We start from the raw sequence: 17,083 nt of genomic DNA, 5'->3' as shown, positions 1-17,083 counted from the left end.
CTTGGCAATTGGAGAGAATCAGATTTCGAGTTACAACAGTATCATTTATTGACCATCAGTTTCCTTAGGCAAATCATCTAGTTTTCCCAAATGTAAAATCAGTGTTGTTTTAAGGGCCAAATTAGATGATATTTTAAAGTGCAAAAGGGTCTGATGCCTTGAGTCTTGTAAGGCACATAGTCAGGCATATTGAATGCTTGTTGATTAACAAATGAATAAATGAATGAATGGAAACAGAGATCCAGTGGGGTGTAATTTCTGTACTAAGATCATATATGATCATCATGGATAGATATTGGTATGCAATTAAAGAAGCTTGGAAAAAGCATCACGTCTATTTACTCGGTGAAGGAAGAGTTGAAATGCTGAATGGAATGAAAGAGACCCTATGAAGAACTGAAACTAGCTTATCACTTTTTGGACAGCACAGTTTCCAAAGCTGCTGAGATATGTGACATTCCATTCAGTTCATTGACTCGGGAAAGACTAGACATTAATGGATGAATTGTGAGGCTAAGAACTGTTAAAACAGCAACTGGTAGGGATGAGGAGGAGATAACACCAGTGGTTTCGTCTTTGAGCAAGACACCTGCCATTTATGAAAATATTCTACATCGACAGTAGATAAAGATAACAAATGCGGCTGTTATCTGAGAGAAGAAGCTTAGAGGAAAAAAACTGGAACTTCAGACCTAGAAGTCTCCCAAAGTCAGAACTTTAAATGTTTCATCCAGATTAAAGCTTTTAAATAAAATTTCCCCTAAAATATTTCTCTATGAAAGAACTCTATGGATGAGGTAAATGGCATTTCCAGGTATGTTTAGCCACATTTAAAAAGCAGCAGAGAGACTTCCCTGGTGATCCAATGATTAAGACTCTGCCCTCCCAATACAGGGGGCACAGGTTCAACCCCTGGTTGGAGCAGTTCCACATGCTGCAGGACATGGCCAACAAAAGCAGCAGAAAAAGGGAACTTTGTAGGGTAAAGAAATTGCTGCGTCTAGATTGCAGTGATGGGTTACACAACTGTACAATGATTACAGATATTCACCAAACCATGTACCTAAATGGGAAACTTTTATTGCAAGAAAATAATACCTCAAAAACAGCAAAGAAATGGGGGGGAAAAACCTGGAGATAAAACATATCTATCTTTGTGCCTAGCCAGAAAGTAATTCAGTGAGAACAAACATTTAGGATTCAAGGAAGTCAAAGGCTGGTCGCGGTTGGGAGAGGGGAGTGATAATGGAAGAAGTTGACTTACCCTGAGAAAAATATAATAGAAAAATAAAATTCCAATATCTGCAACTAATTTCAGTACTGTCCAAAAGAACTAGCTGGCTGGAGATAGGGGACAATGCCGACACCTCAGTGAAGCTGGGAGATTTCTTATTTCCCAGACAGTTGACCTCAGACCCTCTGGCAGAATCACAGTCACTGATGTAGGAAAGTAAAATGGAAATTTTGGAAAGTTATGCTAGCAATAATGAATAGGCTCTGAGTCTCAGAAAGAGAACCTTCAGAGAGCCAGGGGCAGGAACTGTACCCTCTTCCCAGCATGAGAAAACTACCTTAATTCCAGACGAAATTAGCCCCTTAAGGCAAGTAGGCATGAAAGTATCTGCCAAATGTATTCGTATTCTGGGAAGAGCAGACATATTTGGGCTCAGTGCGTCTCTTTGGATCACTGATCCCCCCACAGTCAAAGGAGACCTAGGAAGAGCTGCCGCCCTGTATCGAGATGGGATGTGGTACAGAGAGGGCTCCAGACACCAGACGGGCCACAGAACAGGACAGGGCAAGGGGAGCGATCTACAGAGAGAGATCGGTGCCATGAGGATATAGAGGGCCATCCCTGGAAAGGTGAAGGAGAGGGATGAAACAGGAACATCGTGAGAAAACAACATGACTCCACATAGGAGGTCCCTTGTTGAGTTCACTTCCACATAAGACCAAGATTATAGAGTGAGTCACGTGAGCTTCCCTGGTGGCTCAGCCAGTAGAGAATCCACCTGGAATGCAGGAGACACTGGTTCGATTCCTGGATGGGGAAGATCCCCTGGAGAAGAGATGAGCTACCCACTCCAGTATTCTTGGGCTTCCCTGGTGTTTCAGATGGTAAAGAATCCACCCATAATTTGGAAGACCTGGGTTCGATCCCTGAGCTGGGAAGATCTCCTGGAGGAGGGCATGGCAACCCACTCCAGTATTCTTGCTGGAGAATCCCCATGGACAGAGGAGCCTAGCAGGCTACAATCCGTGGGTCAAAAATGCTGACACGACTGAGTGACTGAGTGCAGCACGGTACATGAATTAAACTCACACAAAACTAAATGTGTAAATCAAAATTGCAATTCATGCATTTAGAATGGAAACACTCTTTGTTCAATAACCCAAAGAGTGGAATCCAATATTGAGAGTTCCCTCTTCTAAGCATCAGGAAATCTGAAAACTAAATGATTTACCACAGTGCCATTTTCATGAGTACATGGAGTAGGAAATGGAGAGCCAGGAAGGGGAGCTCCCCGGGGGGCAGAGGAAACCCTGAGGAGCTGTACCTGTCCCATACAGGGTCACCTCTCCAGGGAATGTTCTTTTCCTTCTTATTCAGCATCTTTGATCTCTGGATGAGTTAGATGAGCAGTGACAAATTTTGGCCTTTGTTGTCCTTTTTTCAGCTTTATTCAGATCCACTTGTCAAATGTACTACAGCACTGTGCTAAATACTTTACAGGTCAGTTCAGTTCAGTGCAGTCGCTCAGTCGTGTCCAACTCTCAGCGACCCCATGAACCGCAGCACGCCAGGCCTCCCTGTCCGTCACCAACACTCAGAGTTCACTCAAACTCATGTCCATCGAGTCGGTGATGCCATCCAGCCATCTCATCCTCTGTCGTCCCCTTCTCCTCCTGACCCAGCATCAGGGTCTTTTCCAATGAGTCACCTCTTTGCATAAGGTGGCCAAAGTATTGGAGTTTCAGCTTCAACATCAGTCCTTCCAATCAGCACCTAGACTGATCTCCCTTAGGATGGACTGGATGGACCTCCTTACAGTCCAAGGGACTCTCAAGAGTCTTCTCCAACACCACAGTTCAAAAGCATCAATTCTTCGGTGCTCAGCTTTCTTCACAGTCCAACACTCACATCCACACATGAACACTGGAAAAACCATAGCCTTGACTAGATGGACCTTTGTTGGCAAAGTAATGTCTCTGCTTCGTAATATGATGTCTAGGTTGGTCATAACTTTCCTTCCAAGGAGTAAGCGTCTTTTAATTTCATGGCTGCAATCATCATCTGCAATGATTTTGGACCTCCCAAAAATAAAGTCTGACACTGTTTCCACTGTTTCCTCATCTATTTCCCATGAAGTGATGGGACCAGATGCCATGATCTTAGCTTTCTGAATGTTGAACGTTAAGCCAACTTTTTCACTCTCCTCGTTCACTTTCATCAAGAGGCTTTTTAATTCCTCTTCACTTTCTGCCATAAAGGTGGTGTCATCTGCATATCTGAGGTTATTGATATTTCTCCCAGCAATCTTGACTTCAGCTTGTGCTTCTTCCAGCCCAGCGTTTCTCGTGATGTACTCTGCATAAAAGTTAAATAAGTAGGGTGACAACATACAGCCTTGACATATTCTTTTTCCTATTTGGAACCAGTCTGTTGTTCCACGTCCAGTTCTAACTGATGCCTCCTGACCTGCATATAGGTTTCTCAAGAAGCAGGTCAGGTGGTCTGATATTCCCATCTCTTTCAGAATTTTCCACAGTTTATTGTGATCCACACAGTCAAAGGCTTTGGCATAGTCAATAAAGCAGAAATAGATGTTTTTCTGGAACTCTCTTGCTTTTTCCATGATCCAGCGGATATTGGCAATTTGATCTCTGGTTCCTATACCTTTTCTAAAACCAGCTTGAACATCTGGAAGTTCATAGTTCATGTATTGCTGAAGCCTGGCTTGGAGAATTTTGAGCATTACTTCACTAACGTGTGAGATGAGTGCAATTGTGCAGTAGTTTGAGCATTCTTTTGCATTGCCTTTCTTTGGGATTGGAATGAAAACTGACCTTTTCCAGTCCTGTGGCCACTGCTGAGTTTTCCACATTTGCTGGCATATTGAGTGCAGCACTTTCACAGCATCATCTTTCAGGATTTAAAACAGCTCAACTGGAATGCCATCACCTCCACTAGCTTTGTTCATAGTGATGCTTTCTAAGGCCCACTTGACTTCACATTCCAGGATGTCTGGCTCTAGATGAATCACACCATTGTGATTATCTTGGTTGTGAAGGTCTTTTTTGTACAGTTCTTCTATGTAATCTTGCCACCTGTTCTTAATATCTTCTGCTTCTGTTAGGTCCATACCATTTCTGTCCTTCATCGAGCCCATCTTTGCATGAAATGTTCCCTTGGTATCTCTAATTTTCTTGAAGAGATCTCTAGTCTTTCCCATTCTGTTCTTTTCCTCTATTTCTTTGCATTGATCGCTAAGGAAGGCTTTCTTATCTCTTCTTGCTATTGTTGTTTGGAACTCTGCATTCAGATGCTTGTATCTTTCCTTTTCTCCTTTGCTTTTCACCTCTCTTCTTTTCACAGCTATTTGTTAGGCCTCCCCAGACAGCCATTTTGCTTTTTTGCATTTCTTTTCCGTGGGGATGGTCTTGATCCCTGTCTCCTGTACAATGTCACGAACCTCCATCCATAGTTCATCAGGCACTCTATCTATCAGATCTAGTCCCTTAAATCTATTTCTCACTTCCACTGTATAATCATAAGGAATTTTATTTAGGTCATACCTGAATGGTCTAGTGTTTTTCCCTACTTTCTTCAATTTAAATCTGAATTTGGCAATAAGGAGTTCATGATCTGAGCCACAGTCAGCTCCTGGTCTTGTTTTTGCTGACTGTATAGAGCTTCTCCATCTTTGGCTGCAAAGAATATATAATCAATCTGATTTCGGTGTTGACCATCTGGTAATGTCCATGTGTAGAGTCTTCTCTTGTGTTGTTGGAAGAGGGTGTTTGCTATGACCAGTGCATTCTCTTGGCAAACTCTATTAGCATTTGCCCTGCTTCATTCCGTATTTCAAGGCCAAATTTGCCTGTTACCCCTGGTGTTTCTTGACTTCCTCCTTTTGCATTCCAGTCCCCTACAATGAAAAGGACATCTTTTTTGGATGTTAGTTCTAAAAGGTCTTGTAGGTCTTCATAGAACCGTTCAACTTCAGCTTCTTCAGCATTACTGGTCAGGGCATAGACTTGGATTACGGTGATATTGAATGGTTTGCCTTGGAAACGAACAGAGATCATTCTGTCGTTTTTGAGACTGCATCCAAGTACTGCATTTCAGACTCTTTTGTTGACCATGATGGCTACTCCATTTCTTCTGAGGGATTCCTGCCTGCAGTAGTAGATATAATGGTCATCTGAGACAAATTCACCCATTCCAGTCCATTTTAGTTCGCTGATTCCTAGAATGTCGACATTCACCCTTGCCATCTCTTGTTTGACCACTTCCAATTTGCCTTGATTCATGGACCTGACATTCCAGGTTCCTGTGCAATATTGCTCTTTACAGCATCGGACCTTGCTTCTGTCACCAGTCACATCCACAGCTGGGTATTGTTTTTGCTTTGGCTCCATCCTTTCATTCTTTTGGAGTAATTTCTCCGCTGATCTCCAGCAGCATATTGGGCACCTACTAACCTGGGGAGTTCCTCTTTCAGTGTCCTGCCATTCTGCCTTTTCATAGTGTTCATGGGAGGTATCACCTCATTAATCAGCACACAACCCTAGAGACATATCAACAATCTTCTTTTAATGGATGAAAAAAACAGATTCCTATAAAAGGATCAAACAAAGTCACCAAAGGTTGGCAGGGATTTGAATCCAGATCTCATACGATTCACTTCATCAGGCTTTCCTGTCTTGAGTCAGCTACACTCCAGACCAGCTCACCAATATCTTCCCTCCATTATTACCACCTCACTCAGCTGTCCATTTACAGAATATCTTTCTAATTTCTTCTATAAATAGACAATCAAATGTATTATGTATGGGCCTTACTAGTTTAACCCTCACAGGAGAACCATAGTTTTGATATTTCGGAGGACAATCAGTCAGTTCAGTCACTCGGTCATGTTCCACTCTTTGCGACTCCATGGAACACAGCACGCCAGGCCTCCCTGTCCATCACCAAAGCCTGGAGCTTGCTCAAATTCATGTCCATCGCATCAGTGATGCCATCCAACCATCTCATCCTCTGTTGTCCCCTTCTCCTCCTGCCTTCAATCTTTCCCAGCATCAGGGTCTTTTCCAGTGAATCAGTTCTTCACATCAGGTGGCTAGAGTATTGGAGTTTCAGCTTCAGCATCAGTCTTTCTAATGAATATTCAGGACTGACTTCCTTTAGGATGGACTCGTTTGATCTCCTTGCAGTCCAAGGGACTCTCAAGAGTCTTTTCCAACACCACAGTTAAAAAACATCAGTTCTTTGGTGCTCAACTTTCTTTATAGTCCAGCTCTCACGTCCATACATGACTACTTGAAAAATCATAGCTTTTACTATATGGACCTTTGTCAGCAAAGTAATGTCTCTGCTTTTTAATATGCTGTCTAATGGTTTGTCATAGCTTTTCTTCCAAGGAGCAAGCGTCTTAATTTCTTGACTGCAGTCACCATCTGCAGTGATTTTGGAGCCCAAGAAAATAAAGTCTGTCACTGTTTCCATTGTTTCTCCATCTATTTACCATGCAAGGGATGGGACTGGATGCCATGATCTTAATTTTCTGAAAGTTGAGCTTTAAGCCAACTTTTTCACTCTCCTCTTTCATTTTCATCAAGAGGCTCTTTCATTCTTCTTCGCTTTCTGCCATGAGGGTGGTGTCATCTGCATATCTGGGGTTAATGATATTTCTCCTGGCAAACGTGATTCCAGCTTGTGCTTCATCCAGCCTGGCATTTCACATGATGTACTCTGCATCTAAGTTAAATAAGCAGGATAACAAATATACAGCCTTGATGATCTCCTTTCCCAATTTGGTACCAGTCTGTTGTTCCACGTCTGGTTCTATCTAACTGTTGCTTCTTGACCTGCAACTATTGGAAGACAGAAGTGAGGAATAAAAGAGAAAATGTCCTGCATGACCAGCAGCAACTTCCTTTAGTTCAAGGACACAGAAACTGAAGGTGAGAGTATTTTCTTGCAAATGGAGAGCAAAGTCCATGGGGCAGGCTCCGAGGAGTTTGAAAGGCTTCCCTCTCTTTGTGGCTGAGACTGAACGTGAAGGCTTTCCCACATCCAGTGGATTTTTCTTGGATAGGGTTGACAATATCTAACTGGGCAAAGCACATAGATCCACAAGGACATAGCATGCCTGTTTCTGGATCTAAGGAGCATAGCGAATTGCATAAGAGTGAACTGCAACGAGATTAACGGCTGCTACAGGATTATTGACTCCATCATCTAGAGAGGCAGCAGGACATGAAGAAAGAGCATGAGCTTTCTTGCTAATATCAGCACTTCCCTTCTGCGGGTTCATAGCTTAGAATCATATCTTCTCTACCATGTCTGGTTATCACTTGTTCATTAGCAATTCATCTTGCAAAACAGTTTAATTCTTTTTACTCACCTTTTCACTAGTTCAAAACTTGCTTGCCTACTGTCTGCCGGCTTCTAGCGAAACATGGGTGAGCAAAACTGGAGCTTAAATTCTGCCTACTGCTGTCACTTTCCTCAGTCACTCTGTTCTTCTGTTTCTTTGTGAATGTTTCTGGAAGCTTCAGTGAGGAGAAGAGATCAATGTGTCATCACGCCACTGTGTTTACTCCAAAGTCCCATGGCCTGGCTAAGGGTTTACTTTCCTGACTTAGATACAAAAATATCTCTGAAAGGACTTTGAGGTCACATGATAAAACACAGCCCCATACTAATGGACTACAAGCAAGAACATTAAACTTAGGATTGTGATTTATTAAAAAAACCCTTTTCAATAGAGACAGGATATAATGATTTCATTCTCTTTTTAATTTATAAGAAAATTCCCCAACTTTACCCAAGATTTTCTCCTACTTTGATATTTGAGGGGCTGCTGATAGATTCTCTCTCCTTTGTGAAAGAATATCCCTCTTGCCTGCAAAGTCCAAACTCCCTGGCATTGTACCCTACACTCTCCATGACTTGTCCGCAAAAAACTTTGAGCCAATCTCCCAGGAGCAGCCACCAAACACTGATAGTCACACCTCAGTGCCCTCCCCCACACAATGCTGTGTTACCTTATGTCTCCCCAAGCTGTTTCCTCAGCCTGAAACACACTCCACTGTCTTATCTCGTTGGCTCAATGTCACTTCCTCCCTGCAGCGTTCCTTCCTTCATCCCTGGTCAGAACCAGTTCTTCATTGCTATTCATGACAGCCACACATCCTCTTAGCTTAACTTGTTATCGACTGTTAATGTCTGTTTCTTATTCCATCCTTTGAAATCTTCATGGAAGCTAAGAATTTCATGCACAATGTAGACTCTAAATAAATGTTTAAATCAGTTGTTTTTTTTTTTAAAAGACACGCATAGCTGTAGTGGAAAATGAGTCAATGTAGTGGAAAATGGACTTCCCTGGTGGCTCAGAGTAAAGAATCTGCCTGCAATGCGGGAGGCCCAGATTCTATCCCTTGGTTGAGACAATTCCCTGGAGAAGAGAATGGCTCCCCACTCCAGTATTCTTACCTGGAGAATTCCATGGACAGAGGAGCCAGGCAGGCTGCAGTCCATGGAGTTGCAAAGAGTAGGGCATGACTGAGCAACTAACACTTCACTTCACATGAGGTGATAGTTGGGAAATAGGAGGAATTTGTAGGGGAGAATTTCACTCCACCCAGGAAGAAATGACCCCAGGTCCAACTGTATGACAAAATTGTGGCACGTCAAGAATTTGGCAGATGTCTTTCTCAGCCTATGTACCTGTCTGGTGAGAATCCATCCCTTCCATTGAAGCATCACCTCCTCTGGTGATAGCCCAGGTCAGAGGGAGTTATGCCTCTCTTACATTCCCAAAGCATTTTGCGCAAAATTCTACTTGAGAAACAGTCACACTGTGTTATAATGACTTCTTTACCTGTCTTTCTATCACCTAATTATGAGCTTTATTTTTTTTTTCAAATAAGATCTCATATGCACAAAATTAGGTTAAACAGTGTTCTTGGTTCATCCCGGAACTCTGCATGGTCTCTCCATTCCTTTTTGGGGGGTAAGAAAAATCCTTAGGAATTCAGAGAAAATAAAGCAGAACATTTTCTGTTCTCAGAGAACTCAAGTTAATGTCTTTTTTTTTGTACCTCCACCACTGAACTGAATGGTGAGTGCTTCCCCTGACGAGTCTGTCCCCTCTGCCTGATTCTTGAATGTTAGCGAGCCCCAGATGTAGTTTTTAAGATGCTTATTGTCTCCAATTCAAAGAACCTCCTCTAATCCCAAAGCTAAATACCTGTCATCCTAAATACCTGTCATCAGCCTCAATCCATACACTGAACTCCGGACTGGTACATCCAACTTCCTCTGTGAAATCTCTACCGGGATATATCATAAGCACCTCACACTTCATAAGTCCAAAACAGATTTCTTGGTTCACTTCCAGGCCTGCTTGTTGCCGCACCTTCTTCTCCCTTGGTTCTCTTTTTCTCTGTAGATGTACTCAGTTTCTCAAGCTAAATTCCACACAGTCATCCTCGATTTCTCTCTTTCTAACATCCCCACAGTTAATCCATCAGAAATACTGTTGGTTTTATCTGATTATATATTTACTTGTTTGCTCCTTGTCTGTGCACCCCACTAAGAGTAAGCACAATGACAATAGAAATACTATTCATTTTTTCCTTCCAATATCTTTGGCACTTAGCATATGACACACGCTTAGTAAATGTTAGCTGAATCAAGTTTGACAAATAGTTGTAAAAGAAAGAAAAATGAATGCATGGTACCTCAAATCTGCCATCTAGGTAAACAAATTTTGAGAACAACAGTTGCTATGCTTTCATTCAGAGTGAGCCAATAAAGTTGTTTTCTGCTAATATTTTCAGACCCAGGAACCAAACATGGCAATACTTCTATTATACTAAGAAAACAAGAAGAAAACTGTTTTGCAATTCTTCCATCTTATAAAGAAGTAAACTATGTCAGAAGTATTTTGTCCTAAAGAATAGAAGTCATAAATGGATAAAACTTATCTGACTGAATATTCTGTTCAAATATTGGCTTCTGTTACAAAATAAAATACTATCTAACCCAAAAAGTCTTGTTTTATTTTTTCCAGGTTAAAAAAAAAAAAAAAGGAGAGAAAGACACAGAGATGGGAACCCACATTGTATATAATCTACCTGTCTCTTTTTTCATGCAAGTGATAATAGATGGCAGAAAATTAAAAGAAATTTACAGAAGAGATAGCAGTATACCAGAATTTCGGCTGCAGGATTTGAACCAAAACTGGGTTATGGGTGTTACGCAGAAGGTTAAATGATAGTGTTAAAACTTGTACATACCCAAGTGTACCAGAAGGAAGAGCCACCACAGTTCCTGGAATCTGTCCAAGTTATTCCAACTCTTGATCTAGGGAGGTATTCATGATGAATAAAACTGGTCCCAGAAACTGGACTATGAAGGTTTCGTGACCAGTAAAGTATGAATTTACCATTCACCTGACTTCACCAAAGAAGACTGCAGTTTCTTTCCAGCCCTGGTAAAGTAATATTTCAAAAGGAATCAGTTCAGTCCAGTCGCTCAGTCGTGTCCAACTCTTTGAGACCCCATGAATCACAGCACGCCAGGCTTCCCTGTCCATCAACAACTCCCGGAGTTCACATCCATCGAGTTGGTGATGCCATCCAGCCATCTCATCCTCTGTTGTCCCTTTCTCCTCCTGCCCCTAATCCCTCCCAGCATCAGAGTCTTTACCAATGAGTCAACTCTTCGCATGAGGTGGCCAAAGTATTGGAGTTTCAGCTTTAGCATCATTCCTTCCAAAGAACACCCAAGACTGAACTCCTTCAAAATGGACTGGTTGGATCTCCTTGCAGTCCAAGGGACTCTCAACAGTCTTCTCCAACACCACAGTTCAAGAGCATCAATTCTTCGGTGCTCAACTTTCTTCACAGTCCGACTCTCACATCCATACATGACCACTGGAAAAACCATGGCCTTGACTAAATGGACCTTTGTTGGCAAAGTAATGTCTCTGCTTTTGAATATGCTATCTAGGTTGGTCATAACTTTTTTCCAAGGAGTAAGCATCTTTTAATTTCATGGCTGCAATCACCATCTGCAGTGATTTTGGAGCCCCCAAAACTAAAGTCTGACACTGTTTCCACTGTTTCCTCATCTATTTCCCATGAAGTGATGGGACCAGATGCCATGATCTTCGTTTTCTGAATGTTGAGCTTTAAGCCAACTTTTTCACTCTCCTCTTTCACTTTCATCAAGAGGCTTTTTAGTTCCTCTTCACTTTCTGCCATAAAGGTGGTGTCCTCTGCATATCTGAGGTTATTGATATTTCTCCCAGCAATCTTGATTCCAGCTTGTGCTTCTTCCAGCCCAGTGTTTCTCATGATGTACTCTGCATATAAGTTAAATAAGCAGAGTGACAATATACAGCCTTGACATACACCTTTTCCAATTTGGAACCAGTCTGTTGTTCCATGTCCAGTTCTAACTGTTGCTTCCCGATCTGCATATAGGTTTCTCAAGAGGCAGATCAGGTGGTCTGGTATGCCCATCTCTTTCAGAATTTTCCACAGTTTATTGTGATCCACGCAGTCAAAGTCTTTGGCATAGTCAATAAAGCAGAAATAGATGTTTTTCTGGAACTCTCTTGCTTTTTCCATGATCCAGCGGATGTTGGCAATTTGATCTCTGATTCCTCTGCCTTTTCTAAAACCAACTTGAACATCTGAAAGTTCATGGTTCACGTATTGCTGAAGCCTGGCTTGGAGAGTTTTGAACATTACTTTACTAGCATGTGAGATGAGTGCAATTGTGCAGTAGTTTGAGCATTCTTTGGCATTTGTGACTGGAATGAAAACTGACCTCTTCCAGTCCTGTGGCCACTGCTGAGTTTTCCAAATTTGCTGGCATACTGAGTACAGCACTTTCACAGCATCATCTTTCAGGATTTGAATTAGCTCAACTGGAATTCCATCACCTCCACTAGCTTTGTTCATAGAGATGCTTTCTAAGGCCCACTTGACTTCACATTCCAGGATGTCTGGCTCTAGGTGAGTGATCATACCATCGTGATTATCTTGGTCATGAAGATCTTTTTTGTACAATTCTTCTCTGTATCCTTGCCACCTTTTCTTAATATCTTCTGCTTCTGTTCGGTCCATACCATTTCTGTCCTTCATGGAGCCCATCTTTGCATGAAATGTTCCCTTGGTATCTCTAATTTTCTTGAAGAGATCTCTAGTCTTTCCCATTCTGTTGTTTTCCTCTATTTCTTTGCATCGATTGCTGAGGAAGGCTTTCTTATCTCTCCTTGCTATTCTTTGGAACTCTGCATTCAGATGCTTATATCTTTCCTTTTCTCCTTTGCTTTTTGCTTCTCTTCTTTTCACAGCTATTTGTAAGGCCTCCCCGAACAGCCATTTTGCTTTTTTGCATTTCTTTCCCATGGGGATGGTCTTGATCCCTGTCTCCCGTACAATGTCACGAACCTCAGTCCATAGTTCATCAGGCACTCTATCTATCAGATCTAGTCCCTTAAATCTATTTCTCACTTCCACTGTATAATCATAAGGAATTTGATTTAGGTCATACCTGAATGGTCCAGCGGTCTTCCCGACTTTCTTCAATTTGAGTCTGAATTTGGCAATAAGGAGCTCATGATCTGAGCCACAGTCAGCTCCTGGTCTTGTTTTTGCTGACTGTATAAAACTTCTCCATCTTTGGCTGCAAAGAATATAATCAATCTGATTTCAGTGTTGACCATCTGGTGATTTCCATGTGTAGAGTCTTCTCTTGTGTTGTTGGAAGAGGGTGTTTGCTATGATCAGTGCGTTCTCTTAGCAAAACACTATTAGCCTTTGTCCTGCTTCATTCCGTATTTCAAGGCCAAATTTGCCCGTTACTACAGGTGTTTCTTGACTTCCTACTTCTGTGGTGGCTGTGCTGGTGCAGGAGGGCCTAGAGGAGCTACTCCACATTCAAGGTCAGGAGTGGCAGCAGTGAGGCGATACCCCTCCTCCAAGGTAAGGAGCAGCGGCTGTGCTTTGCTGGAGCAGCCGTGAAGAGATACTCCATGTCCAAGGTAAGAGAAACCGAAGTAAGACAGTGGGTGTTGCGAGAGGGCATCAGGTGGCAGACACACTGAAACCATAATCACAGAAAACCAGTCAATTTAATCACAGTAGGACCACAGTCTTGTCTAACTCAATGAAACTAAGCCACCCTGTGGGGCCACCCAAGATGGGCAAGTCATGGTGGAGAAGTCTGACAGAATGTGGTCCACTGGAGAAGGGAATGGCAACCACTTCAGTATTCTTGCCTTGAGAACCCCATGAACAGTATGAAAAGGCAAAATGATAGGATACTGAAAGAGGAACTCCCCAGGTCATTAGGTGCCCAATATGCTACTGGAGATCAGTGGAGAAATAACTCCAGAAAGAATGAAGGGATGGAGCCAAAGCAAAAACAATACCCAGCTGTGGATGTGACTGGTGATAGAAGCAAGGTCCGATGCTGTAAAGAGCAATATTGCATAGGAACCTGGAATGTCAGGTCCGTGAATCAAGGCAAATTGGAAGTGGTCAAACAAGAAATGGCAAGGGTGAATGTCGACATTCTAGGAATCAGCTAACTAAAATGGACTGGAATGGGTGAATTTAACTCAGATGACCATTATATCTACTTCTGCGGGCAGGAATCCCTTGGAAGAAATGGAGTAGCCATCATAGTCAAAAGGAATAGGAGAATCATAATTGCTCATATAGAAAACATAGCCATTTTAAGTCTCTATATGGAATCACATCTGAGACATTTATGGTTTCTCTCAGAGTGATTCAAGAGGCAGGTTTAACAATAAATGTCAACTCCTGTTACCTAGAGTGCTGTACACAGATCACACAGTGAGGAGTTGAATGGCAACACTTTTCTGGAATAAAGTGAATTCTGCACACAGATGGAAGTCTCCAAAGTCAAGAGAAGAATCTAGGAGTTCAACGGGTTCTTTGGTCTCTGTTTTATCCTTCAGGTTTTACCTTTAAATGCAAAATGAATAATACTGTCTGAACTCATGGAAACCAATGGAATTTTAAACAATTGCATTCTCATCCCCAGAGGTATAGTTCCCTAGTGGGTATGACTATAAGTCTTAGTGCAGATCCTCTGAGAAGCAGGCACCAAGGTGAGATTAAACATAATGAAGGAATTTTGTTAGAGAGAAAATAGGAAGAGAACCAGGGAGCCTGGGAGAGCCATTGGCCCACATGGCAAGTCTCATCTTCCAGAGGAAGCAGAGAGGAAAAAAACTGTTCTAGAACACCAGATGGTCTCAGGAATGTTCAGCAGGCCCACCACAGAGGCATCAAGCCAAACTTTCAGGAGTCCAGGATCCCCCATGGAGGTCTGCTTTAGTGTCCCTGCCAATCTCAGTCACTGGCTGGGAGCCACCTAACGGAGATGTGGCCTTAGCAGGGCTGCAGGGAAGGAGATCAGAGTCCAGCAGGTGGAACCCTTGGTCAACTACAGTGCCAGGAGTTGGAGATTTGCCAGAGGCATTCTCATGGTGTAGAGATCGTGCCATTCATTGCAGGGTAGTAGAGTATATCCTAAGTACATGGCAAATGTTAACTTCCTTTTCCTGAGCAAAAAGTTATTAGAGCTAATTAACAGTTCCAGAAGAAATTGTCTCCCAACTTTTAGCTCTAAAGGATCTAGACTTATCTCCAGTGGCAACTCATCTCAGAGAACTAGATACTACAGGGTTCAATCAGTTCGGTTCAGTCACTCAGTCATGTCCAACTCTTTGCGACCCCATGGACTGCAGCACTCCAGGACTCCCTGTCCATCACTAACTCCTGGAGTTTATTCAAACTCATCCATTGAGTTAGTGATGCCATCCAACCATCTCATCCTCTGTCATCCCCTTCTCCTCCCATCTTCAATCTTTCCCAGCATCAGGGTCTTTTCCAATGAGTCAGCTCTTAGCATCAGGTGGCCAAAGTATTGGAGTTTCAGCCTCAGCATCAGTCCTTCCAATGGACACCCAGGACTGATCTCCTTTAGGATGGACTGGTTGGATCTCTTTGCAGTCCAGGGGACTCTCAAGAGTCTTCTCCAACACCACAGTTCAAAAGCATCAATTCTTTGGCGCTCAGCTTTTTTTATAGTCCAACTCTCACATCCATACATGACCACTGGAAAAACCATGGCCTTAACTAGATGGACCTTTGTTGGCAAAGTAATGTCTCTGCTTTTTAATACGCTGTCCAGGTTGATCTACAGGGTTAAGCACCATAAAACCTTTGACCATCATGAGCCTTGGTGCTGGATCCCTGGGTACCATATTTCCAAATCCTCGAATGTGATGCCAGATGCATTCCCCAGAAATGTTTTTAATTAATCCATAGACTATAACATTAAAAGGCATGAACTATCATTTCACTTGAAAAGGCTGAAAGAACTCGTGAAGCTCTGGCTGTTTGAATCACCCTACCAGTGAGAGATAATCAGGGCTCCTGACACACTTATGCTCTTAAAAGGGGAGAAGTGATCCCCAAGAGTCTAGAAAGGGTTCTTCAGAGGAGGGTTCCCCAGACTAAGGTAGAGGGGAGAGAAGCAGGTGGCCTGTGCATTCCATAAAGAAAGCTGGTCTACTCGACTTCCGGCAAGATGGCAGACTAGGGCTCGTAAGTCTGCACATTATCAATGTATTCCTAGTGGGCTTTTGTAGGAGAGAGAGAGAGGGACAGGGAGAGACATGGGGTTGGGAGTGAGGAGGACTGCATTTTGGTGGAGCAAAGTACTTTTCCTTTTATTCCCCAGGACCAGCTTTAAGAGGAAATGAAATTGCCAAGTTCATCTCAGAAGGATATCGGTACCTCTAGGGACCAGTTTCGAGAGGCAAAGCCTGACCAGCTGCAAGTCCAGGGGGACCTAGCAAAACTGAGAAAACGTCTAAATGGAGGCCATTCACCAGGTTTTGATGCTATTTCCCAGGACCGTTCTTCATCCAGGATAAAAAGCCGGGCAGGAAGGACGAGCTAGAGATGGGGGGGGGGGGGGAACCATTACAGCCTTTAGGTATCTGGTCCCTGGTGGGGTTTCCCTGCTCCTCCCCTTCAGGGATCAGGGACTCCACCTAGAGAGCCCACCTGTCTGCCTGCCTGCTCGTGGATTGGTTGTGCACCGAGCGCCAAAGGGATACAGACAGAGGAGTCAGGGAAGAACCTAAAATAGAAAACCGAACAGACACTCCACGAGCATCTAGGATGACAGCCAAGGATAAAGGAAGCAAAGTGGTCCCAGCTCACAGAGGAGCGCCCGGATGACAGTGGCGAATGCATCACCTGCTGCTGTTGAAAGGTTTACAAAAATCCGGTGATATTTCTTAATCATCTTGAATTTTAGATCTTTAAAGTACAAATATGGATTTCAAACATATCCAGGGAACAAATTAACTTAGAAAAATGGTAATGCTTTCCAAGGTTGCACCTGCCATGAAATTGCTCCAAGTTTGCATTTTCCCCAGGTCTCGGGTGTGTCATTAGGCCAGATTGATTGCCCTCCTCCCCTGAACAGCTCCCCCATTAGAGGGTTATTGTATGGAAATTAATGGAAGGTTGGGAACATTTTTTTGCAGCTGCAGTGGCTGGAGTCAGCTTTGATTAAAGGATGGAAACCCGGCAGACGGGGGAGTTCTCTTTGCTTTGGCTGCCTCCTTTATTATCTCTGGAGTCAGACTTAGCACTCGCAACCTCTCTGTGTGTGTGATGTCTTGCCACCTTTGGATGGTGCTATTTACACTGACTCATCTCTGTATTTTTTAGATGCTTCCCCACTCGATTTTCCCCACTAGTATTCCAATTTGATGTGAAGCTTAAA

Source organism: Capricornis sumatraensis, chromosome 14 (genome assembly GCF_032405125.1).
Source record: "Capricornis sumatraensis isolate serow.1 chromosome 14, serow.2, whole genome shotgun sequence".
Lineage (NCBI taxonomy): Eukaryota > Metazoa > Chordata > Mammalia > Artiodactyla > Bovidae > Capricornis > Capricornis sumatraensis.
The sequence above is the reverse complement of the archived record's forward strand: the minus strand, read 5'-3'. Positions refer to the sequence as shown.